The sequence below is a fragment of the Loxodonta africana genome, chromosome 25, assembly GCF_030014295.1.
Source record: "Loxodonta africana isolate mLoxAfr1 chromosome 25, mLoxAfr1.hap2, whole genome shotgun sequence".
Taxonomy (NCBI): Eukaryota; Metazoa; Chordata; class Mammalia; order Proboscidea; family Elephantidae; genus Loxodonta; species Loxodonta africana.
The window spans coordinates 47,457,973-47,482,858 of NC_087366.1; the positions used below are offsets into that span (position 1 = coordinate 47,457,973).

Below are 24,886 nucleotides of genomic sequence, written 5' to 3' on the forward strand. Positions count from 1 at the left end.
CAAAAAATGAAGCAGAACAAAATGCCAATGTCAAAAAAAAAAAAGTCAGCAGTGAACTCATACCTATCAATAAAGTGACAGAAAGGATTAAAAAAAAAGACCTATCAATATGCTGTCTACAAGAGACACATCTTAGACATAAAGATAAAAATAAAGTAAAAAGAAAAGGGTGGAAAAAATATATTTAGCAAACAAGAGCCAAAATAGAGCAGGAGTGGCAATATTAATCTCTGACAAAACAGATTTAAAGCAAGATCCACCATAGAAGATGAGGAAGGACGTTATAATGATTAAAGGGTCAATCCACCAAAGGACATGACCATAATAAACACATACATCCACCACTTTTTATCTCTTGAACTCACCCTATGAAGCCAGCATAATCCTGATACCAAAACCGGGCAAAGACACCACCAAAAAAGAAAATTACAGACCTACATCCCTCATGAATATAGACACAAAAATTCTCAACAAAATTCTAGTCGAGAATTCAACAACATATCAAAAAAATAATACATCATGACCAAGTGGGATTCAGACCAAGTATAGTTCAACATTAGAAAATCAGTCAATGTAATCCACCACATAAATAAAAGAATCACTTGATCATCTCAATCAGTGCAGAAAAGGCATTTGATAAAGTCCAACACCCATCCCTGATAAAAATTCTCAGCAAAATAGGAATAGCAGAGAAATTCCTCAGTGTAATAAAAGGCGTTCACACAAAACCAACTGCCAACATTCTCAATGGAAAGAGAGTGAGAACATTCCCCTTGAAAATGGGAACTAGACAAGGATGCCCTTTATCACCGTTCTTATTCAACATTGTACTGGAAGTCCTAGCTAAAACAATTAGGCAAAGAAAAGGAAATAATGGGCATTCAAATTGGCAAGGAAGAAGTAAAACTATCTCTATTGGCAGGTAATATGATCCTATACATAGAAAATCCCAAAGACTCCACAAGAAAGCTGCTAGAATGATTCAGCGAAGTAGCAGGATACAAGATCAACATACAAAAATCAATCCTACACCAACACTGAGAACTTTGAAAAGGAAATGAGGTAAACAATACCATTTACAATAGCCCCTCCTCCCATAAAATAAAATACTTAGGAGTAAATCTGGCCAGGGACGTAAAAGACTTATACAAAGAATACTACAAAACACTACTGCAAGAAACCGAAAAAAGGACTATGTAAATGGAAAAATACACCATGGCCTTGGATACCATTACTGTTGCCGTCGAGTAAATTCTGACTCACAGCGACCCTATAGGCCTTGGATAGGAAGACTTAAACATTGTGAAAATGTCAATACTACCCAAAGCGATCTATAGATATAATGCAATCCCAATCCAAATTCCATCAGCATTCTTTAACAAGATGGAAAAACTAATCACAAACTTTATTTGGAAAGGAAAGAGGCCATGAATAAGTAAAGCATTATTGAAGGAGAACAAAGTAGGAAGCCTCACCCTTCCTGATTTCAGAACCTGCTACACAGCCACGGTAGTAAAAACAACCTGCTTCTGGTGCAATGACAGACACATAGACCACTGGAACAGAATTGAGAACCCAGACATAAATCCATCCACCTATAAATGGCCGATCTTTGACAAAGGGCCAAAGTCCATTAGATGGGGAAGAGATAGTCTCTTTAACAAATGGTGCTGGCAAAACTGGATATCTATCTGTAGAAAAATTAAACAGAACCCATACCTTATACCATACACAAAAAAATAACTCAAAATGGATCAAAGACCTAAATATGAAACCTACAACTATAAAAATCATGGAAGAAAAAATAGGGACAACCCTAGGGGTCCTAATACATGGCATAAAGAGTATACCAACCATTACTAAAAATACACAGATAGCAGAAGATGAAATAGAAAAATGGGACTTCCTAAAAACTAAACACTTATGCTCATCAAAAGACTTCCTCAAAAGAGTAAAAAGAGAACCTACAGACTGGGAAAAAAATTTTGGCTATGACATATTTGACAACGGTCTAATCTCTAAAATGTATAGGAAACAGCAACAGAAACAGACAAACCAATTGAAAAATGGGCAAAGAACATAAACAGACTCTTCTCCAAAGAAGACATTCAGGTGGCTAAAAAACACATGGAGAAACGCTTGTGATCATTAGCCATTAAAGAGAAATGTAAATTAAAACAGTGAGATACCATCACACCCTTACATCAGTGGCACCAATCAAAAAAGAAAACAAAAAATGCTGGTGAGGTTTTAGGGAGAGTGGGACTCTTATACACTGATGGTGGGAATGTAAAATGGCACCACCACTCTGGAAAATGATGTGGCACTACCTTAAAAAAAACTAGTAATAGAAATACCCTATGATCTAGCAATCCCACTCCCAGGTATATACCCTAGAGAAATAAGAGTTGGGACACAGACAAACATACGCACACCCATGTTTGTTGCATAATTTTTCACAATAGCAAAGAGATGGAAACCACCTATCACCAGATAAATGGATAAAACAAACTGTGGTACATATACATAGTGGATACTACCCAACAATAAAGAATAACAACTCACAACATAGATGAATTCAGAGGACATTATGCTGAGTGAAATAAGCCAGTCACAAAAGGACAAATACTGAATGAGACCACTATTACAAAAAAAAAAAAAACCCAAAAAGTTTACACACACAAAAAAAATATTCTTTGACAGTTACCAGGGTTGGGAGGATGTCTTAGTTATCTAGTGCTGCTATAACAGAAATACCACCAATGGATGGCTTTATCAAAGAGAAGTTTATTCTCTCACAGTCTAGGACACTAGAAGTTCAAATTCAGGGCACAGGCTCCAGGGGAAGGCTTTCTTTCTCTCTCTGTCAGCTCTGGGGGAAGGTCCTTGTCATCAATTTTCCCCTGGTCAAGGAGCTTCTCAGCACAGGGACCCTGGGGTCCAAAGGATGCACTACATTCCTGGTGCTTCTTTCGTGGTGGTATGAGGCCCTCCGTCTCTCTGCTCACTTCTGCCTTTTATATCTTGAAAGACATTGACTTAAGACACAACCTAATCTTGTAGATTGAGTCCTGCCTCATTATCATAACTGCCGCTAATCCTGCCTCCTTAACGTCATAGAGGTAGGATTTACAACACATAGGAAAATCATATCAGGTGACAAAATGTTGGGCAATCACACAATATTGGGAATCATGGCCTAGCCAAGTTGACAGATATTTTGGGGGGACACAATTCAATCCATGACAGAGGGGCAGGGAGGGTAAACTACTAAATGGAAGACACGTGGTAATGTTGGTGAAGGGAAAGGCAATACACTATATGGGGGAATTCAGCACATCATGACAAAGGCAGAGGAAGACACTGAAAGGAACACAAGGTCAAAGGGCAACTACGGCAATTACTGTAACATAGACAGTCCTGCAACACCAGTATTACTAAACAATAATTTACAAAGGTATACATAGGTAGAGAGGTGTGCTTAAGAGGCATGAGAAGGGTGTAAGGGAGTGCACCCACCTGCAGATACAGGCAAGGTTGTGACTATCTCTACATACATAGCATAGGCAATATTGAACACACAAGGGCACAGTCATGGAAACTTCTTAGGTACAACTAAACACCTCCCAGAACAAAGATACTAGGCTTAAAGGGTAAAGACCATAGACTTGAGGGATATCTACATCAGCTGGCGTAACATAGTGCATAAAAACAATGTTCTACATCCTACTTTGGTTGAGTAGCGTCTGGGGTCTTAAAAGCTTGTGAATGGCAGTCTAAGAGACAATGAGTGGTCTCTTTCCGTCTGGAATAAAGGAGAGTGAAGAAAACCAAAGGCTCAGGGGAGCAATTAGACCAAAGGAGTAATGGGCCTCATGCCGTACAACCTACACAACTCTGAGACAGGATTGCAATAGAGGGTCCTGGACAGAGCGTGAGAAAAATATAGAACAAAAAATCAAACTCATAAAAAAGGACCAGACTGACTTGCTTGATAGAGACTAGAGAAACCCCTAGGATTATGTCCCAAAGACACTCATCTGACTTGGAACTACAGCCATTCCTGGATACCATCTTCCAGCCAAGCAACAGATCCCACCCTTGCGTGTAAAATAATACCAAAAAGAACAATTATACAAGACCAAAAGGGAAACATTTGGCCAAAAGTAAAGATAAGAAGGCAGGATGGGGTAGGAAAACCAGATGGAAAACCCAGGGCAGAGATGGGGAGAGTGTTGAAACAGTGGAGATTGCAACTAATGTCATGGAACATTTTGTATACAATTTGTTGAATTGGAAATAAATTTGCCATGTAAATTTTCACTTAAAAGACAATAAAATATCAAAAAGCAATGATCCCATTGAATCCTGATCAAAAGGGGGAAAAAAGCTGAACAGGATTTCAAAATCCCATGGAATCCAGACTTTGTGGAGTTATTGAGGCCAGATAAACCCCTGAAAACTACTGCCCAGAGATAATCTTTAAACCTTAAACCGAAAATATCCCCCAAAGTTATTTTAAACCAAAAAATAATTTAGCTTAATTCTTAATTAATAAAGAATGTATGCCTTGAGCATTGTGTTCCTTGAAAGAACTAGCTCTATGGGATCAAATTGACAATAGCAAATCCAGAAGTTAAATAGGAAGCAGTGAATTTATGTTAGTGGGGAAGGAAAATTCAGAAAAGGAGGGTGACAATAGCGGCTCAACTTGAAAAATGTTATCAATGTTACTGAATTCTGTACGTGTAGAAATTGTTTAATTGGTATATGTTTTGCTGTGTATGTTTTTTAGCAACAACAACAAAAAAAGAAAAAATCCATTATGCTGAATGAAGTCAGTCCCAACATTACAAATTTTGTATAGAATGAGGGTTATCATTGCCAATGTCAGATGGCTCATGGCTGAAAGCAGAGAATACCAGAAAGATGTTCACCTGTGTTTTATTGACTGTGCAAAGGTATTTGACTGTGTGGATCATAACAAATTATGGATAACACTGCAAAGAATGGAAATTCCAGAACAATTGTGTTCATGCAGAACCCGTACATAAACCAAAGAAGTAGTAGTTCGAACAGAGCAAGGGGACACTGCATGGTTTAAAATCAAGAAAGGCGTGTATCAGGGTTCCACCCTTCTACCATACTTATTCAAGCTGTATGATGAGCAAATAATCTGAGAAGATAGACTATATGAAGAAGAATGTAGTAACAGGATGGGTGGAAGGCTCGTTAGCAACCTGCAATATGCAGATGACACAGCCTTGCCTGCTGAAAGTGAGGAGGACTTGAAGCATTTAATTGATAAAGATCAAAGACTACAGCCTTCAATACGGATTACACCTCAACATAAAGAAAAAAAAAAATCCTCACAACTGGACCAACAAGCAACATTATGATAAACAGAGAAACGACTGATGTCAAGGATTTCATTTTACTTGGGTCCACAATCAATGCCCATGGAAGCAGCAGTCAGGAACTCAAACAATGTATTGCACTGGGCAAATCTGCTGCCAAAGACCTCTTTTAAGTGTTCAAAAGCAAAGATGTCACTATGGAGGACTAAGGTGCGCCTGACCCAAGCCATGGTATTTTCCATTGCCTTATATGTGTACGAAAGTTGGACAATGAATAAGACCAAAAAAGAATTGATGCCTTTGAATTATGGTGTTGGTGAAGAATATTGAATGTGCCATGGACTGCCAGAAGAACAAACAAGTCTGTCTTGGAAGAAATACAGCCAGAGTGCTCCTTGCAAGTGAGGATGGCAAGACTTCATCTCATGTACTTGGACATGTTATCAGGAGAGACCAGTCCCTGGAGAAGGATACCATGCTTGGTAAAGTAGAAGGTCAGCAAAAAAGAGGAAGACTCTTAATGAGATGGGTTATTAACACAGTAGCTGCCACAGTGGGCTCAAATATAGTAAGTATTGTTAGGAGGGTGCAGGACTGGGCAGTGTTTCATTCTGTTGTACATCAAAAAACCCACTGCTGTCGAGTCGATTCCGATTCATATAGGGTCTGCACCTAACAGCAACTTATATGAAATATCTAGAATAGGCAAATGTGTAGATCAGTGGTTGCCATGGCCTGGGGGTAAGGGCGGATTGGGAATTATTAATGGGCATAGCGTTTCTGTTTGGGGTGATGAAAAAGTTCTAAAAATAGTGGAGATGGTTGTACAACATTGTGACTATACTTAATACAATTAAATTATATACCTAATGAATTATACACTTAGAAATGGAGAAAATATAAATTTTATATTATGTATATTTTACCAGAATTTAAAATATTTAAAAAAAGAAGATCATGGCAGGGCCTATGTTTGACCTCACTGAGGTTTTTTCTACATGATGCAAAAATCAAACCATCATATTGCTTCATTACAGGTAGCTAGCAGCTTTGGCATTTACTGGGCAGGAAAAACTTTTTTTCAGGATTTTTTTTTTTGTAAGGAATATATAACACATTACTAAACTTAAACAGAGGGCTTAGCTTGCTCTATTCTATTTCAGAGTAATCAAATAGCTCTAGTTAGTGAATTTTAGCTGATAATTGTGGAATGATGACGGAATTAGAAAAATCACCATTTTTCAACTCCGGAAGAAATAAGTGATCCAGGCAACAATTATTACTAGATGGAATCATTAGACAAAAGGATGATGGAGAATATTACAGTGGAGCAGGCAGGTACTACCTGAACTCACTGATCAATCACTAAAGTGGACAGACATTAAGTGTCATCTGATGTGATCCTAGAAAATAGGAATTATTTCGTATCACCTGTAAAGCATCCTTGCTCCCTCCTCCCCACCCCAAAATTGAACCTGAATCTAATCAAGCCCATTATAGGAAAAATTAGTGATAGAGGAGCAAGTAAAAGCAGCCAGCTGAATCCAGGATATGAGACCTTCACTAGGTCAATGGCATTAAGGAAAAAAAAAAAAAAAAGACACAGGAGGAGGCAAATGCTCTAGATTGAGAGATTTAAGAACTATAACAACTAAATGGAATGTGAACCGTACATGGTTCCTAATTCAAACAAAACAACTATAAAAATACATTTCTGGGACAATTGGGGAAGTCTGAATATGAAACAGCATTGTGGTTATATAAGAAAATATCCATATTTCAGAAATACAGGCTGAAGTATATATAAATTAAATAATGCATTGTCTATAATTTGATTCAAATTTTCTTCAGCAGAATTTCTACTTCCAGCCATGGTGGATTAGCATATTTCACACCAACCTCCCTGCTAAGAACAACAAAAGAGCCATTGACGCAGTGAGGCCTTGAAGAGTCAAGACTGGTGAAAAGAGCAGCTCAGGAAGGTGAGCCTTACATTTGATGACACTTTTCGCTTTGCTGATTTTAAAGTCGACTTAAAAAAAAAAAAAAAAAGGCTGGGCAGAGGTTTTGGCGATTCTTACAGATAGGGGGAGACAGAAATTGGAGTTCAGGGCTCAACAAGGATATGAAGGAGACCTGGTAAACTTCCTTGGCCTTTATTCATGATCCCTAAAGGGAGACCCCAGTCGCATAGTAGTTAAGTGCTATGGCTGCTAACCAAAAGGTCAGCAGTTCAAATCCACTAGGCGCTCCTTGGAAACTCTACGGGGCAGTTCTACTCTGACCTGTAGGTTTGCTATGAGTCGGAGTTGACTCCACGGCAATGGGTTTCATGGGTTTTTTAAAGGCTGCAAACTAGAGTAGTGGTGAGCCAGAACTAGACCAGTCCTCAAAAAGAAAGAATCAGATCAAACCCTGATTGGATTCAGATGATGTTTTACCCTGACTGCCGGAAGCAAAAATAAATCCTTTCTGAAGAGAAAGATAATGTCACCCTGAGCCTCAAGATATCTCTACTCAATGTCTTATATTCAGTAAAATTAAAACCCAGCATGCGAAAGACAAGAACTGTCTGAAAACAAAGAGAAAAACACAAACAATGAGACAGACCTACAGGTACCCAAATATTAGGGTTGTCATACATAGACTTTAAAATAACTGTAATATGTTTGAAAATTTAAGAATAGGAAAGAATTTTAGCAGAAAATAGAATTTATGTAAAAATAACTAATGGAAATTCTAGAACTAAAAAATAGAAAACAAATTAAGAATGCAATAGTTTAACATCACATTAGTTATAGCTGAAGAATGAGTGAACTGGAAGATAGGTCAAAAGAAAATATCCATTGTGAAGCATGGAGAGACAATGGAATGGAAAATAAAGAGGGGCACAGGTCTAATATATAACTGGAATCTCAAATAAGAGGAGAGACTCGGACAGAAGCAATATATGAAGAGACAATGACTGAGAGTTTTCAAAACTAATGAAAGACATCAAGTCACAGATTTGAAATGCCAAGAACTGCAGAAAGGATAAAATAATTCAACTGAGGGGGAGAAAGGTGAGAGGCCTCAAGTAAGTGTTGCTAAATCTTTATAATTATTGAACTCTGGGTGATGGATATCTGAAGGTTCATTATATTCTACTTTTATGTATGTTTGAAATTTTTTATAATTAAAAAAGTAGGGCATTGGACTTACCTTTTAACATTCAGAAAAAAAACCCTGTGGATACTGGTAGATAGCTGCTTCAAGTTATAGAAAATTTTACTACATTCTGAGTCTTATATAGAAACAAAATGCTACATACAATGGCCTTCCACACTATTTCAAGACATCCGACAGATATTGACTTGTTAGCTAGAATAACAGCAGAAGTAGCAGCAACTCACACTCAACAGTAAGAGGCCTCACTTTAGGTCTCAAATCAAGTGTAGAAACTCAGCATCTCACACCATGGGTAACTAGGGTAAGGAGGCATGAAAAGGCAGAGTCATCTGATGTTCCTTAGGCTCTATGTAATTTAAAGCAGCTGTTGTATGGAAGTTATGCCTTTGTGGTAGCTCTATTTGTAATATGATACATTTTTGTTAGTTAAGGGAGAAAAAAAAAAATGTCCTAACACTGGGGAGCAAAGGCAAAGGCGTGTCATACTGCCCAAGAAACCATCTCAGCACAGGGAGAACTCTTTCTTACCACGACCGTAATAAATCCACATGGTTAGTCTGGAGAGATGCTTTTCCCCAAAAAGGGTAACAGGGAGGTCAGGGTCATGAATTCTTACATATTTCCTGCAGTGAGCAAAGTCAGGTTCCAGCTCCAGACTGAACCCTCAACTCCTGCTTCATCATGATATGTGCTGTTGGCCCACACATTGAGAAAGATGGATCTGCATACACACATACCCCCATCTTACCACTTAAGTATGAGAAAAATTCACAGTGCCTGATGCATTCTCGCCACATGTTACAACGGCTCTGTAACACTACAAAGAGATTTTGTCTCATTGCAATGAGACTTTTCTTGGGTTTCTTTTCTCTCCTAAAATGAATAGGATCATTTCCTTATACAAAAAAACACATTTCTGCTTCTTTTAAAAATTTCCACCAAGCAGGTCCTTTGCTCAAAAGACAGGGTTTTCTTATTCTCACAGGCTTAACTATTGAGAGCTATTTGAAACATCATCCATTGTTAGAAAGAATCTCAGATCAGATAAGAACAAAAGAGCCTTTTGCTTATTTTAAATGTCTATTTCAGATTAAGGAGCACAGAGGGTGGGTTGGGAAGCGGTATAGCACAGCAGATAAATTGGAATGAAGGCGGTAGAAGATGGATGATTACAAAAGAGATGGGAGAGCATTCGGAAGTGTATACGACTACAGAACTACATACAAACACAAATTAGCCTCATTAAATAAATACATGGTAACTAGTTGCAAGACACTGAGATAAAACACTGGAGTAAACTTCTGACTTTGTTGCAAAGTTCAAAACAAAACAAAATAAAAAAACGTACTGCCTTTGAACAGCATCAAAACAGTTCTTTCCGAACAATCAAAAGGCCCAGTTGAATTACCTATATGTTTGCCTGTTTTCTTTCCAAATACAAGTTGAACTGGGTAGCAAGTTGGAGAGAAGCCTGGAGGGAACTTGAGTAGTTGAGAGAATACTGGATGGGAGGCCATGAGCAGCCTCATTAAGAGAAAAGACTTGGGTTGCAGATAAGGTAAGTGTCCAATTTTGAGCCAAAAAGTTTGGGTTTTGATCTTTCTCTTTAGAAAATGAACTGAAAAATTATTATCCGTATTTGTACTTTCAAATTGTGTTTTATTATTTTCATTTAATGATGGACATGTACACAAATAGCCTCATCCCATCACCAGACCTGCTTCATGTGCTGCTTGGCCCATTTAGCAACTCAGTCAGCAGCGAGGAGACCTCACAGGCCTGTCCATGCAGCTGGCCCTCCATGGAGCACAGTGGAAGACCCGGTCAGAGTTTCCCAGGCAGGACAGAACCCAACTGCATGCTAACAATTTCCTTTTTAATACTCACAACTGTGCCAGTGTTGCACTTTGTCTGGCTTTTGCCTGTCTTATACCTTGCAGCACTCTTTTAGAGTGTGGTGGAATATTTGGCATTTTTACCAATGCCACCACAAGTGAATTATAATTGTAATTTACTTAAGTCTTCAAGAAAAAACGGTAATGAGGTTTTTCACTATAAAAGTTGCATTTGCCCTATAGAAGGTCTATTTATCCCTTTATATGGGCATAAAGATATCTCTGAAGTTCTGAATGTGTACACTAAAGCCTTAAATATATGAACACACAGATGATCATATCCTTTTCTAAGATAATTTCCCAAGAAGGCACTCGTGAGTAGAAGTTTTTAAATTTATTTTCAGTATACAATTGGTTAGTTCAAATTTATGAAAATTAGTTTGTGTTCTGTTTTTGGTAATATGACAGACTTTGGTAGCCATACTGATTCTGTCACTGGAAACAAGGTAAAATGCTAGATGAAATATAAAAAAGCAATGAAATGCTGGCAAAAAATTGTCAGGCCAAACTCTAAGTGAGACCCCTGAGAAATAAGAACAGTGAAGCCCCTAGTAAGGTGGAGTCTCTGTCTTCACCTGCTTTGTGAAGCTTAGGGGACAGACCAGCAGGTTCACTGTCTACCCAAAATGTTGTTATTGTTGGTGCCATAGAGTCAACTTCAACTCATAGTCACCCCATGGGACAGAGTAGAACTGTCCCATAGTGTTTTGTAGGCTGTAATCTTTACGGAAGCAGACCGCCAGGTCTTTCATGCGCAGAGCTGCTGGGTAGGTTCAAACACCAATCTTTTAGCAGCCGAGCACATAAACAATTCACACCACCAGGGCTCTTCTACCCAACATGGGGGGTCTAATAGGAATCCCTCTTTCTTGCTCTTTTATTGGGAACCTCAATTAAGAGGTGACCACAGATTACAGAAGAAGGCAGAATACACGCAAAAGAGTCACAATAAGGCTGACAGGAAGGAGCCCTGGTGGTACAGTGGTTAAGCGCTCAGCTGCTAACGGAAAGCTGGGTGGTCCAAACCCACCAGCCACTCCATGGGAGAAAGATGTGGCAGTTTGCTTCTGTAAAGTTACAGCCTTGAAAGCCCTATAGAGCAGTTCTACTCTGTCCTATAGGGTTACTTTTAATCTGAATTGACTTGACAGCAATGGCTTGGTTTTTTTTTTGTTTTTTTTTTTTTTTAGGAAGGCTGACAAGTGACTCCACCAGTGGTGCCAGAAGCCAGTGGACCAATACTTTCAATGTGACTAGAAAAAATAATTCCTCCTCAAGAATTCTATGTCCAGCAAAAATATCTTTCAAGAATGAAGATGAAATGAAGACATTTTTAGACAAAGAAAACTGAGACTTTGTCACCAGCAGATCCTCACAAAGGAGTTTCTGAAGGATGTACTACTGGTAGAAGGAAGTGGTCCCAGATGGGAGGTCTAAGATGCAAGAAGGAATGAGGAACAAAGAGAATGCTTAATATGGGTAAATCTATAGCCAGTGGCAAATAAAACAATAATGATGTGTTGTGGGTTAAATATATGAAAAAATTAAAATATATGATAATCATAGCATGTACATCACTAGGGAGAAAATAGAGTTCAAGTGCTCTAAGGTCGTTCCATATCCATAAAGAGCATAGTTACATGAATTTTTACTTTATAATTCTTTGAATAGTTCATCTATGATTTACATAACCTTCAGAATATATGTTTAAAAATAAAAACAGTTATTGATTTAATGTTCTAAGTCCTGAGTACAAAGCCAGTGTACAAAGAACAGTTAACAGGTAATCTAGGGATTTAATGATCTCAAAAAATTGAGTGTTAAGTCAAAAAAGAAGGGAACATTGTGGTTTTAAACATGTATATACCTTTCCCTTGTTTGCAAGGAAGAGATGAGATTTATAAAACTTAAAAACTAGTAAAAAGTTGCATAATTAGTTTAAAATAGAAGATGAAATATAAATTTAACATCAGTAAGTTTACCCAATTGTGTGTGAGTGTATATCTGTAATGGTATCTATCAACACTATATGTATGAATGCTGTTGTTGGCATATATTTCAGAAGTATGACTGGTAATTTTATTAAAATCAACTGATACAGATGCCAAGTACTCAAGAGCCCATAAACCTTAAACAAGTCTTAGGATGGGCTTCCCAAGCACAGGTGTGTTGGGAGGTGCTGAGGGAAGCAGAGATGTTCTCTTCTTTGGTGTTTTTCAGAGAAAACATAGCCAGTTGGGGCAGAGTAGCTGGCACTCCTTTGATGTAGAATCATGAGAAAGTGAGTCTACAGAAGGGTAAACTGGCTTACAGGCCAAATCCTGCCCACAGCGTGTTTTTGTAAATAAAGTTTTATTGAGATACAGTCATGCTCATTCACTTACATCTTACCTATGACTACTTTCATACTACAATAGCAGAACTGAGTAGTTGTGACAGAGACCATCTGGCTTTCAAAGTATAAACTATTTACTACTTGGTCCTTTATAGAAAAAGTTTGCTGACAACAGGTTTATAGTGAAGGAGTTTCTAAAGGTAAAAGCTAGAAAAAAGATCCCTTAAAAATATTCTACTCATGTTCATTGCAGCATTATTCACAATAGCAAAGAGATGGAAACAACCAAAGTGCCCATCAACAGATGAATGGATAAATTATGGTACATACACACAATGGAATACTAGACAACAATAAAGAACAATGATGATTCTTTGAAACATCTCACAGTATGGATGAATCTGGAGGGCATTATACTGAGTGAAATGTCAATCACAAAAGGACAAATAATGTATGAGACCGCTATTACAAAAACTCAAGGTTTATACACAGAAAAAAAAAATCTTTGATGGTTGGGAGGGGAGGGGAGGAGTGCGGAGGAGAAAAAACTAGATAGTAGAGAGAAGTGTTAGATTTAGAAGACAAAATCTTTAAAACAGCTATTAGAAATACATTTAAGAACACCAAAGACACAAGGTAATTATGAGCCCAAGAGACAGAAAGGGCCACATAAACCAGAGACTACATCATCCCGAGACCAGAAGAACTAGATGGTGCCTGGCTACAACCAATGACTGTCCTGACAGGGAACACAGCAGAGAACTCCTGAGGGAGCAGGAGAGCAGTGGGATGCAGACCTCAAATTCTCGTAAAATGACCAGACTTAATGGTCTGACTGAGACTAGAAGGACCCCGGAGGTCACGGTCCCCAGGCCTTCTGTTAGCCCAAGACTGGAACCATTCCCAAAGTCAACTCTTCAGACAGGGATTAGACTGGACTATGGGATATAAAATGATACTGGTGAGGAGTGAGCTTCTTGAATCAAGTAGACACATGAGACTATGTGGGCAGCTCCTGTCTGGAGGGGAGATGAGAGGGCTGGCCGGATGGACATGAAAAGAGTGGAGGGAAGCAAGCAGAGAGTTGGGGACCTCATACCGCCAAGAAAGCAGCACCGGGAGCAGAGCGTGGCCTTTGGACCCAGGGTCCCTGTGCCTGAGAAGCTCCTCAACCAGGGGAAGTTTGAGGACAAGGAATTACCCTCCAGAGCTGACAGAGAAAAAGCCATCCCCTGGAGCTGATGCCCTGAATTTGGACTTCTAGCTTACTATACTGTGAGGAAATAAATTTCTCTTTGTTAAAGACATCCACTTGTGGTATTTCTGTTATAGCAGCACTAGATGACTAAGACATACATCTTTTACATCTCAGGTCAAATGTCTCCTCCTCTGTGAAGTCTTCCCTGACTCACCAGGAAGATTTTTCCTCCTATCTTCTCACTGCATTTCAAACAGGCTTCCACTAAGAGTTATTCTCTCATTGAATTGTCAATCTGTGTTTGGGTGTCTGTCTCCACACCAGAATGTAAGCCACTTGCAGAAAGGGACTATCTTTTCATCTTAGGCTTCCTATTGTTGGCAGATATTAAGCTTCACTTCACTAATTTGAGGAAGGAAAATGGAAAGTGAGAAAAGGAGGTAGAGAAAGATTTAAGCAGGTTTTCTGAAAGACTAGAGGTGAAAATGGTAATTATGGATGAGTAAATAAGCAAAAAAAAAAAGTAGACTACTTAAGTCCTAAGTTCCAAGCAATAACATAAAGCCTAGTTTCCCAAGAGTGAATACTCATGCAAGGAGCCTTAGTGGTGCTGTGGTTAACTGCTTGGCTTCTCACTGAAAGGTCGCAGTTGGAACCCACTAGCCACTCTGCAGGAGAGAGATTGTCGCAGTCTGCTTCTGTAAAGATTTACAACCTTGGAAACCCTATGGGGCAGCTCTACTCTGTGCTATAGGGTTGCTATGAGCTGGAATCAACTCAACAGTAGTGGGTTTTTTTTGTTTTTTGTTTTCTTTTTGGTTTTTATCACTAGTAATTGTTGCAGCACATAGTTTGCTGATGTTATCATTCTCAGATGTTCACTCACATGTTCAGTTTTATGATGTACTGTACAAAATACTGCCTGAATTATAAAGATACTGATAATAAAAGGCAACAGTAATGAAAACTTTTAAAAAATGAGGTCCTCTAAATAGAACCCCTTCATAAGTTGGAGACAACCTGTATAGAAGTAGCAATCCATATGGGGTATTTGGATTTAATTTGATGGCTCTGAGAAACCTCTGGCGATGCTCATTTCTGAGGGAATTTATAATAATGGTCTGTTTGCTATCTTGGCAATTTAAAGCAGGGGACATGATTACGTGTGACAAAATCAGTAATCAGTCAGGGTCCCCATAGTCACAGTGGCATCTGACAAATACAGCACTCCCAATTTATTAAAATACCTATGAGCGCAGAAAAATTTTTTAAAAATCACAATAATACTTAAAACTAGGACTGAAAGTCAACTTAATGCCAGAGTCTAGAAAGTCACCACAGTTGCAACTTTGCTGAACACAATGCATAGTTGAAACACTATCTGGCTTAAACCGCATGCTCGAAAGTGGTGGGAAGGACCCTGACCACCATCTGAATCACGGACCAGAAATGCAAGTCTAGACCAAAAAGGAATCTGCACAGCTGTCTGTACACTGTGTGGGGCTGGTTTCTGTAGCAGTAGCGTTGGCTGTCATGGCCACTTCTCTCTCCTCAGCCAAATCAGACCTTTATTGCATTTACAAACTTTAACTCCTAGAAAAAAAACTGGGACTGGGGTGAGGTGTAAGAGTAGAATACTAGGTGTGTCACACTGAAAAATGACAGGAGCAGGTGCCCTAAATAGCATGTGATAAGCGGAGGTAGAAATATAAGGACTCTTGACAGAGTGCATCCTGGGGTGTTCAATTTTCAGTGTACTTGATCTGTTTCATGTACCAGAGAGCAAGGATAAATGAAGATGCCATTTCAGTCCACCAGTTTCCAATAGATAAAAATAAATGAGATTATAAGAGTGGGCTTATAAGAATCTGGTGAGCAGATTTGAAAAGCACTGGGCCAAAGCAAACCTATATACTGTGTTCACTGGCAAACATTAAGACTAATGCTTTCCCCATGAAATTAGGGAAAAAGCAAGGATGTCCACTGTCAGCACTCTTACTCAACATAGAACTGGAACTATTAGCCAGCACAGTAAAGCAAGAAAATAAAAGGCATACAGATTGGAAAGGAAGAAATAAACGGTCTCTACTTGCAGATGACTTGAATGCCTATTGTCCATTTGATCTCACATAGATATTCCTTTAAATGAGCACAATGCTAAAAAAAAATCCCAAGGAATTAATAAAAATATTCCTAGAACTAATAAGTGAATTCAATAAAGTCACAGCATATGCACTCAACAAACACACAAAAATCATCATATATATACTAAGAACAGATACATGAAAATCAAAATTAAAGGTACTGTATCACTTTTAATTGCTATAAAAATGAATAATTAGGTATAAATCTCAAAAAACCATCTGCATGCTGAAAATTATAAAACAGTGATGAGAAAATCAAAGAAGATCTAAATAAATGAAGCAACATACTGTGTTCATGGATCGAAAGACTCAATAAAATAAAGATGTCAGCATTCCCCAAATTGACCTATAGATTAAACATAGTTACTATCAAAATCAAGCAAGAGCTTTTGTACATGTAAACAAGACTAATCTAAAATGTATATGGAAAAGCAAAGGAAGTAGAGTAGCTAAAATTTTTTTTTAAAGGGTAGAAAACATTCTCAATTAAAAAATTACACTAATCAAGACAGTGTGGTGTGGGGAAGGGATGGACACATAGACCAGTGGAACTGAATACAGAACCCAGAAATAGACCCCACAAACACACCCAACTAATTTTCGAAAGATGTAAAGGCAATTTAATGGGGGACAGGCTCTTCAAAACAGATACTGGAACAATTGGACATCCATGGAAAAAAAATGAGCCCTGATCTATGTCTTAAACGTTACACAAAAATTAATTCAAAGTGGATCATATATTTAAATGAAAAATGTAAAGCTATAAGAGTTCTAGAAGGAAATACAAGAGAAAAATCTTCAAGATTTGGGATTAGGTAAAGAGTTTTCAGTTCTAACACCAAAAACACCCATAAATAGAAAATTTGATAAATTTGTCAAAATTAAAAACTTGTGCTCTGCAATGACCGTGTTAAGATGAAAAGACAAGCTACAGATTGAGAAAAAAAAAAAAAATTGCAAGTCAAACTGACAAAGGACTTGTATCTCAAATACATAAAGAACCTTCAAACTCGACAGTAAAAAAATAATCCAATTAAAAAATAGACAAAAGACATGAACCAACATCTCACCAAGAAAACAGATGAAAAATAAGTACATTAAAAGATGTTCAACATCATTAGTCATTAGGAAAATGCAGATTAATACAACAATGAGATACCACTCACATACCTATTAGAATGGCTAAAACAAAACAAAAACTGGTAATAATACCAAATGCTGACAGTAGGGTGGAGAAACTATATCTCTCAAACATTGTTAGTGGGAATGTAAAATGGCATAACCAGTGTGGAAAACTGTCTGTGGTTTTTTTTTTGTGTGTGTGTGTGAAAGTATACACAGCCAGATACACCATTTCAACAATTTCTACATGTACAGTTTGGTGACACTGAACACATTCTTCAAGTTGTTCTACCATTCACGCTGTCCTTTTCCAAACTTTTCACCACCATTATCTTAAACTCATTGCTCCCTCAGTTGCCCATCCAACCTTTCGAGTTGCCATTGTCCATTTGATCTCACATAGATGTTCCTTTAAATGAGCACAGTGCCGAAAGCAACCATATTTTACTATTTTTTGGTCTAAAAAAACTTTAGAGGATAGTTTCAGTTTAAGGTTTAAAGATTATCTCAGGGCAGTAGTTTTGGGGGTCTTCATCCAGCCTCGAAGGCTCCAAAAAAGTCAGTTTGGCAGTTTCTTACAAAACTAAAATACACTTACCATACATCCCAGCAACTGGTTCTTGGGCATTTATTTGCACAGAAAATCTGTACGCTAATGTTCATAGCAGCTTTATTTATAGGCCAAAACTGGAAACAATCCAAATGTCCTGGTTAAACAATAACTATGGCACATCAATACAATGGATAATTCTAAGTAATAAAAAGAAATGAACTATTGATAACATGAAATAACTTGGATAAATCTCAAGGGCATTATGCTGGGTGAAAAAAGTCCATCAAAAATGGTTACATACTGTATGATTTCATTTATATAACATTTTCTCAAAATGACAGACTTATGGAAATGAAAAAGAAATGAGTGGTTCCTAAAAGAGCCCTGGTGGCACAGTGGTTGGGTGTTCAGCTGCTAACCAAAAAGTTGATGGTCTGAACCCACTAGTTACTCCACTGGAGAAAGATGTGGCTATATGCTTCAGTAAAGATTTACAGCTTTGAAAATCTTATGGGGCAGTTCTACTCTGGCCTACAAGGTTGCTATGAGTCAGAACTGGCTCAATGGCAATGGGTTTGGCAATAAGTTTTAGGGGATAAGGATGAGGGTGAGGTCAAGTGTGATTATAAAGGGATAACATGATGTTTTTTAACATGAGGGAATTCCTTAATGGTGATGGAGAAGTTTCATATCTTGATTGTGGTATTGGTTACATGAATCCATACATAGGGTAAAATTGCATAGAACTACACACACAAACACACGCAAGTGTATGTAAAAAAAAATCACACAAGTTTATGTAAAAAAAAAAACAAGATCTATATGAGGAAAACTATAAAACTCTAATGAAAGAAAGATGATCTAAATAAATGGAGAGATATTCTATGTTCATGGATAGGAAAACTTAACATCATAAAGATCTCAATTCTTCTGAACTTCATCTATAGAGTCAATGCAATCTCAGTCAAAATCTTAGCAAGTCATTTTGTGGATATCGACAAACTGATTCTAAAGTTTATCTGGAAAGACAGAATACCCAGCTAATATAATACTGAAGAACAACAGAGTTGAAGGCCTGACACTCCTGTCTTCAAGACTTACTATAAAGCTGCAATGACCAAGACAGTGTGGTATCAGTGAAGGAATAGATAAATATATCAGTAAAACAGAACAGAGAGCCCAGAAACGAAGCCACACAAATATAGTCAACTGATGTTTGACAAAGGAACAAAGACAGTTCAATGGAGAAATGATAGGTGCTGGAACAACTGGATAGCCACACGTTAAAAAAAAAATGAACCTAGATACATAGCTTACATCTTTCAGAGAAATTAACTCAAAATGGATCATAGACCCAAATGCAAGATACAAAACTGTACAACTTCTGGAAGAAAAGATAACATATTAGAAAATCTTCATGACCTTGGGTTTGGCAATGACTTTTTAGATACAACACCACAAGTATAATCCATAAGAGAAAAACAAATTGATAGGATGGACTTCATTAAAATTGAAAACCTCTGCTCCGTGGAAGACACTGTTAAGATAATAAAAAGATAAGCCATACAATGGGAGAAAGTATTTGCAAAACATGTATCCGGTACTGGACTTGTATCCAAAATATACAAAGAACTTTTAAAAGTCAGCAGTAGGAAAACAAACAACCTGATTTTTAAAATGGGCAAAGATTTGAACAGAGACTTCACCAAAGAAGATATACAAATGGCAAATAAGCATATGAAAAAATGCTTAACACCATATGTCATTAAAAAAAATAGGGGATTGCAGATTAAAACAACAATGAAAAAAAAAATGAGATACCACTATACACCTACTGAAGTAACTAAAAATCCCAAACACTGGTAAATGACTGGAGAGAGGAGGTAGAATAACAGAGACTCTCATCAGTTGCTGGTGAAAATGCAAACCAGTACAACCACTTTGGACAACAGTCTGATAGTTTCTTACAAAGCTAAAATTAGACTTACCATATTATTTAACAATTGCAGACCAGGTATTTACTCAATGGGTTGAAAATGTCTACATAAAAACCTGCACACAAATGTTTATAGCCAAAAACTGGAAGTAACCAAGATGTCCTTCAGTTGATGAATGAATAAACAAACAGTACATCCAAACAATGGATTATTCAGCAATAAAAAGAAATGAGCTATCAAGCCATGAAAAGACATGAAGGATCCTTAAATGCATACTGCTAAGTGAAAGAAGGTAGTCTGAAATACTGCTTTCTATGATTCCAACTATATGACATTCTGGAAAAGGTAAGACTGTCAAAACCAAAAACCCATTGCTGTCTAGTCAATTCTGACTCATAGTGACCCTATAGAGACAGTAAAAAGATCAGTGATTGCCAGAGCTTTAAGGGGAGGGGGTGGGGACAAATAGGTGGAATGGTGAATACATGACATTATGCATTTGTCAAAACCCATAGGACTGTACAACACAAAGAGTGAACCCTACCGCAAACTATGGACTTTACTTAATGTATCAATATTCGTTCATCAATTTTAACAAATGTACCACAAAAATACAAAATGTTAATAATAAAACAGCATTCAGAGGGAAGGTGGGGTACATAAGAACTCTGTACTTTCTACACAATTTTTCTATAAACCTAAAACTGCTCTAAAAAATAATGTTTTAAAAATCTGGTGAAATATTAATAAGCCCTGTCCTCTATTTAATAGTATGGTACCAATGTCTATTTCCTAATTTTAATGGAAAATGTTACCATTTGGGTAAACTGGGTAAAGCGTACATGACTCTCTGTACTATTTTTGCAACTTCCTGTGAGAGACATAGTTCATGGTAAAGAAATGTGTTGGGTGCAGTTAAAGCAGTGGTTAGAGGAAAATGTTATAGCTTTAAATGCTTATATCAGAAAAGAAGTCTAAAAGTAATGATCTAAACTCCCATCTTGAGAAAGTAGAAAAAGAAGGGAAAATTAAATCCAAAGTAAGGAAAAAAAGGAAAAAAAATAAAGATCAGAGGGCTAAAACATCAAATAGAAAACAGAAAAACTATACAGAGAAATCAGGAAAACCAAAAGCTGATTCTCTGAAAGATAATAAAAGCGATAACCCCCTTAGCTAGACCAATCAAGAAAAAAGAATGAAGACACAAATTACTAATGCCAGGAAAAACAGTATTGCTAAAGATCTTACAGATAGCAAAAGGATAATAATCTCATGAGCAAATTTATTCCAATATATCTGACAACTTAGATAAAATCCGTAAGTTCTCTGAAAGGCAAAACTACCAAAATTGGACATAAGGAGAAATAGGAAATATGAATAATCTTATATCTTTAGAGAAATTAAATTTGTAGTCATAAACTTGCCCAGAAAACAAACCACCCAACCTCTGGACCCACATGGCTTCCCTGCTGAATTCTGTCAAAGTTTAAGAGAGAAAAAACACACGAGCCTTCACAACCTCTTTTAGGAAATAAGGAAAGAAAGAACACTTCTCAAGTCATTTTATATGATGCCAGCATTACTTTCATACTAAAACCAGTAAAAGTAATACCAGAAAAGAAGACTATAGCTCAATATTTTTAGTGAACATAGATATGAAAGTTCATAATGAAACATTTGGACAATCAAATCCAGCAATGTATAAAAAGGATAATACTTTATGATTAAGTGGGGTTTATTCCAAGAATGCATCTATACCCCAGAAACTACAAAGATGAATTCAAAACCAACTAAATAGATATACCTCCAATTACAGAGAATAGGAAATCACAATATCATCAAAATGTTAATCTATTTGAGCTGTTATACAGAGTCAACTCATTCCCAATTAAGATCCAACAGGTTTTTTTTTGAGGGTGAAGAGAGGGTGGCAGGGGCAGAAAGAGATAAGCTCATTTATATGGAAATGCAAATGACCTAGAATAAGTGAAATAATTTTGAAAAAGAATAAAATTGGAGGATTCACATGAGCCAATTTCACATGTTTCTCTAGAATTACAATTATCATGACAGTAATCAAGACCAGAAGCAGCAAGCCCTAGTTCTCTTGTTATCTCTGGGCTTGTTGAATTACTACCTCTCCCACCTGTTCCCAGGTTTTGACTGTACCCTGTCAAAGTCAGTGTGGAAGAAATTCATGGAGGGTGTCTAAGCATCTGTGGATGGCAAATGGTTGTTCCAAGTATCTCCTCCTGGGTAACAAACCACCCAAGATGTAGTGGTATAAAATAAGCATTTTCTTAATGCCCATATATTTTGTGGGTCAGAAATCTGGAAATAATGCAGAAGGGACATCTCTCCTCTGCTCTACAATATCCAGGATCTTATTTGGGATTTCCTGAATGGTTAGAGGTGGCTCAAAACAGCTGGAAGCTGGAAGATCTACTTCCAAGATGGCTTCTTCACTCATATGTCTCACACCTGGGTTGGGATGCTGAAGAATGTGCTAAAGCAGGACTGTCAATCAGAATACTTATGTTGCCTCTCCATGTGGTTTTGTCTTCTTAAATATGGAAGCTGGGTTCTGAGAGGGAATGTCCCAAGAATGAGCATTTGGAGACCGAGTGTTCAAGAGGCTGAGTCAGAGGCTGCAAGGGTTCATCTGCTCTAGTCTTGGAAGTCACACTGTTTCACTTATGCCATATTCTATTGGTGAATGAGTCTCGAGGGGTAACTCAGATTCAAGGGGAGAGAAATGAGACTCAACCTCTTGATGGGCAAATGGCAGTCATATTACCAAAAACATGTGAGGATGGGAGATATTGTGGTGGGGTATCTTTGGAAATACAAACTGCCACAATGGTGATAGCCAAAAAATAAAGGAGTATCTTTTTATCCTCCAGTAAAGTCATTTTCACTTTATCCAGGTGTTATCTTACAATCCCACAGGTGCTCTAGGTCCCTTCACTCAATAGACTGAAAGCTTCAGTTACTCACAGGGAGGGTCCTACCTGCACACACAATTTTTCTAATGTGCCTTTTTCATGCTCCCTCCTAGGCAGTCCCCTCCTACGCAGTCAAAAGGCTAACTTAGCAAGTACTTCATATTCACTACTCTATCCCCACCATCTGGATTGGTGGTTCCTCACTGGGATCCATGCGTGCCCCTCAATATTTCTACAGAGCCTTTTAGGATGTCAGGTATTCCACTGTTATATGTATTTAAATTTGTAGGGATTTTTGCTTTTTTAGGTGGTTGTTGTAAACAATAATTCCAGGAGGTATTAGACACTATCTCTATTACCTAAAGCCTTATCCTGATGGTTAATTGAGAACAATAAGCACTGAGTTGGGACTGGTGGGGTGGTGGAGTGGCAATGATGACAGGAGAGCATTAAGAAGGGAAAGAAGGTTACAAAAAGCTGGGCAACATAACAAGACAACAAAGATTATACCATCATACCAACTGCTCCTTCTACCATTCCTCTGTCAGATTGTCATGTGGTGGCTTCTGTGTTGCTGTGATGCTGAAAGCTGTGCCACCAGTATTTCAAATACCAGCAGGGTCACCCATGGTGTGCAGGTTTCAGCAGATCGTCCAGACTAAGACAGACTAGGAAAAAGGACCTGGCGGCACAGTTCTAAAATATTGGCCAGTGAAAACCATATGAATAGCAGTGGAAGACTGATATAGTGCTGAAAGATGAGCCCTTCAGGTTGGAAGGCACTCAAAATACAGCTGAGAAAGAGCTGCCCCCTCAAAGTAGAGTCGACCTTAATGACGTGGATAGAGTTAAGCTTTCGAGACCTTTTTTGCTGAAGTGGCATGACTCAAAATGAGAAGAAACACCTGCAAACATCCATTAATAATCGGAACATGAACTGTACGAAGTATGAATCTAGGAAAATTGGAAGCTGTCAAAAATAAAATGGAACACTTGAAGATAGATATCCTAGGCATTCGTGAGCTGAAATGGACTGGGATTGGCCATTTGAATTGGACAATCATATAGTCTACTATGGTGGAAGTGACAAAGAGAAACGGTGTTGCATTCTTTGCCAAAAGAACATTTCAAGATCTATCCTGAAGTACAATGCTGTCAGTGACAAAACAATATCCATATACCTAAAGGAATACAAGTTAATACGAATCCAAATTTATACATCAACCACTAGGCCAAAGACGAAGAAATTGAATTTTTACCAACTTCTGCAGTCTGAAATTGATCAAACATGCCATCAAGATGCACTGATAATTACTGATGATTGGAATGTGAAAGTTGGAAACGAAGTGCTTGCTTTGGTGGCACATATACTAACACTGGAACAATACAGAGAAGATTAGCGTGGCCCCTGTGCAACGATGACGTGCAAATTTGTGAAGCATCCCATATTTTTCTGTTTATAAGATCTACCCAAGTGCATACACAAAGGTCTTTGATTTGTGTCAGTGTCATTGTCAGATGCAGCAGCAGGGGGCCACTATACAAGCTGCAGCTGTTGTCCAGGCAGTAGCTGTGGCAGGAAACATCCCTGGCCCGGGATCAGTAGGTGGAGTAGCTCCAGCTATCAGTTTGTCAGCTGCTGCCGGAGTTGGTATGGATGACTTTCATTGCTTGTGCATACTCAGGATGAGTTTAGTGACAGGCTGGGGACTGGATTACACAAGGCAGAACATCAAGGAAATGTGCTGGACTGAGATCCACCTACACCAGGCCCTGCAGCTCCTAGATGAAGTCCTTCACGCCATGCCTATTGCAGACCCACAACCTTTAGACTGAGGTCTTTTACTCTTGGGGCCCTTAACATTATCAGTATGGTGGACTATAAAATACAATCCTGTTTATAATCTGAAGATATATATTTCACTTTTGTTCTCTTTTGTTTTTTCATAAAGGGTTGAAAAAATGTGTTTCCTGCCTTGCTCCTAACAGAGAGAAACTGGATTTTTTTCTATTTAGAACTTTTCAGATGTGGCTCAGAGCTTAAAGATTAGGAAAACATATTCTTACCAAATCTTCACCAGTTATGTATGAAGGAATCATTCCAATGCTGGAAATTTTAGCCCTTTAAAATGTCTTAGAGACTTTCATATGCAAAACATAGATATGTGTGTTACTCTGCAAAATAAATTCAATATTGCTGATTTTAAAGGCAGAGAAGTTCTCAAAGTTAAT

At 37.8% G+C, this 24,886-nt stretch overlaps 1 protein-coding gene and 1 non-coding gene across 8 annotated transcripts in view; one reads left to right on the plus strand and one right to left on the minus strand.

Moving 5' to 3' along the window:
• Window positions 1-24,886, minus strand: part of SMYD3 (SET and MYND domain containing 3) — a 783,945-nt gene that overhangs the window by 26,327 nt on the left and 732,732 nt on the right. The gene's annotated exons all lie outside the window — the stretch shown is intronic.
• Window positions 24,001-24,107, plus strand: LOC111750951 (U6 spliceosomal RNA). Its single transcript, XR_002786022.1, has one exon. It is a non-coding gene; the product is annotated as a U6 spliceosomal RNA (small nuclear RNA).